The following is a 2500-nucleotide window of genomic DNA, read 5'->3' as shown; positions in this document are numbered from 1 at the left end:
TGAAGCTTACCATTCAATTTCACATTGTGTTTATTTATTTGAGCTTCGAGCAGCAACATTTACATTTCGTTTAGGAAAGAACACCTCAAAATAAAGCTCTTGTTTTTGTTTCATTTCGTATTTTCCCCTCTGCGTTGTCGGGCACTGTGTCATATATACCTTTTCAGTTTCTATTTTTATCTTATCTTACACCAGTGCCTGCTCCCTAATGTGCATCTTTGACATTGACATAAATAAAAATCATAACATGAAGGATAAAAGAACAAAACATTTTTACGAGTACATGCAAAATGAATGTGGAAAAGTGAAAAACGGATAGGATATACCACACATTGTGTGCAACAGTTTTGGTTGACAAATTAATTAGAGAGCAGGCACTAGTGTAAGATAAAGATCTGAAAAAAATTGTGTATGAAACAGTGCCAGATAAAGCAAGAAAGAAAAATACAAAAGAAAAAAAAAAAGAAAAAATAAATAAACATCCCAAAAAAATCAACCCGCCTTGACAGTTTTTTGTTGTTGTTGTTGCTGTTTTTTGGGGTTTTTTTTGGGGGGTGGGGGGGGGGGGGTTGTTTCTTGTATTTTTCTTTCTTGCTTTGTCTGGTATTTTTTCTTACACACCTTTTCGGAACATTTCAGGTTGAAGATGTGTCACTCTGTTTACTTGAAATTTCCTTTGATTGGTGTTAATAAATAGGCTTCACTTTCTAAGACGGTCTAGCTAAAAAGAACTGGCATTACGAAATAAGACATTGTACGAAAGTTTGTGCGAAAGAACTTCTATTTTGGGTCCTCTGTATCTTATTACAATATACTCTTTTCATTGTACCGCTTGCATGCGTTTGAGATCCCCATTCCGCATAATGGCAATTACTTCCCTATGCATAGAATCTATTTCCTACACAAATCTCTTTTCCTTTCCCACAATAGGCCAGATAGCCATTGGAATAAAACTTAGATTTGAGACCAAAAATTCCACTTCAATCAATGCTTTCAAGATTGCTATTGATAAGGAACTCTCTCATAATATGACGTAGTCTAGATATACACATGAGGAATAACATTTCTTTCTTTGATCAATTTAACTAGAAATGTAATGTTTTTAGTGAGCATTTTGTTTTGTTTTTTAAATGTAATAAAATGTCTTTATAGAAATCATCAATGCATTGTTGTATTCTTAGAATGAGAATATGATAAAAAAAAAATTATCTCGATATAAGTTCAAAATAATTATTTCGTGAAGCATTTAAAGGCATGTTATTATTAATTAACTCTGTATATCCATATGACTTGATATATGATATAATATAATAGCAGCAAGATCTTATAATAGGAGCAAGATCTTATATAGAATTGATATAATATGATAATAGGAGCAAGATCTTATCTAAATATAGTATGTGTTATGCGCTTTGAATGTTGTCATAATTTTCTCTAATTATTGTTCCAAGATCTGCTCCACTCTATCTGATCTTGTATTCTTCATGTCAACATTAGCCCACGGTTCATCTGTTTTCTAATGCGAATAAACTACGGGAGAGCAGGAAATTTTTGATTAAATAATTAAATATTAAATGTGGTGTTAAAAAGGAATCGCGTAATACAGGAGATAAATGAATGAAAAAGGGGAGAGAAAAAAAAACAAAAAAAAACAAAAAAAAAACAACAAAAAAAAACAACAAAAAACAAAAAAAAAAAAAAACAAAAAAAAACAAAAAACAAAAAACAAAAACGACCAAGTTTGCGACAGATATGATTTTTTTATATTTTTGATTTCTCTCTATATATTTACCACCGTTTAATCTTGCACTCAACCATGTAATGCTTTTCGTATTAGAAATTTTATCAAACTTGAACTAGAAAAAACCTTTCGAAAATATTAAGAATTTTTGCTGATTTATTCAATGTTGAAATTAAACCTCGTTTTAAATTATCTTAAAATTGATTAATTGTTTCTCTACAGAGAATTATTGACATTTGGTGTTGAGACAATGCTGGACCTCATAATTCTATTTCCTGGGAATCCCTTATCCTGTTGAAAAACACCAGCAATATAAATACGATTTGTTTACCTTCTCATTTGAAATTAATGAATAGCACAGTGTTAATTGTTTCACAAGATGTCGAGCACCAGATATTTCCCTTCTTTCGATCAAATCGCTTTATTCATTTTTATGATTCTCTCGTTCCAAGCGTTGTTGTATGATAACGTAAATGTGACCCACAGCCTCAGATAGGTGAATAAGAAGCTAAAGATTGAATTTGTAGTAACAAAACATATTATAAGACTAGGGTTAACCTTGCATTATGTTTCATTAACTCCATTAGATATAATTTCTTATAACGACAAAAACTAAAATCTCATATCTAATGTTGATATTTACTTAAATGAAATTTTCATTCATTTCCATCTTGTACAAAATCTTCAGGCCAGCATTAGCCGTGTTTCATCTGTTATGACGAAGTAAATCTAATATCATAAAAGTTCTCAAATACTATA

At 30.5% G+C, this 2500-nt stretch overlaps 1 protein-coding gene across 4 annotated transcripts in view; it reads left to right on the top strand.

The window, feature by feature from the left end:
• Positions 1-2500, top strand: part of LOC144975638 (uncharacterized) — a 14384-nt gene that overhangs the window by 2943 nt on the left and 8941 nt on the right. The window lies entirely within an intron of this gene.

Source organism: Berghia stephanieae, chromosome 6 (genome assembly GCF_034508935.2).
Source record: "Berghia stephanieae isolate SIO BIC M18660-M18661 chromosome 6, UCSD_Bste_1.3, whole genome shotgun sequence".
Taxonomy (NCBI): domain Eukaryota; kingdom Metazoa; phylum Mollusca; class Gastropoda; order Nudibranchia; family Aeolidiidae; genus Berghia; species Berghia stephanieae.
Note: the sequence above shows the minus strand (reverse complement) of the source record. Positions and strands in the feature narration are given on the sequence as shown.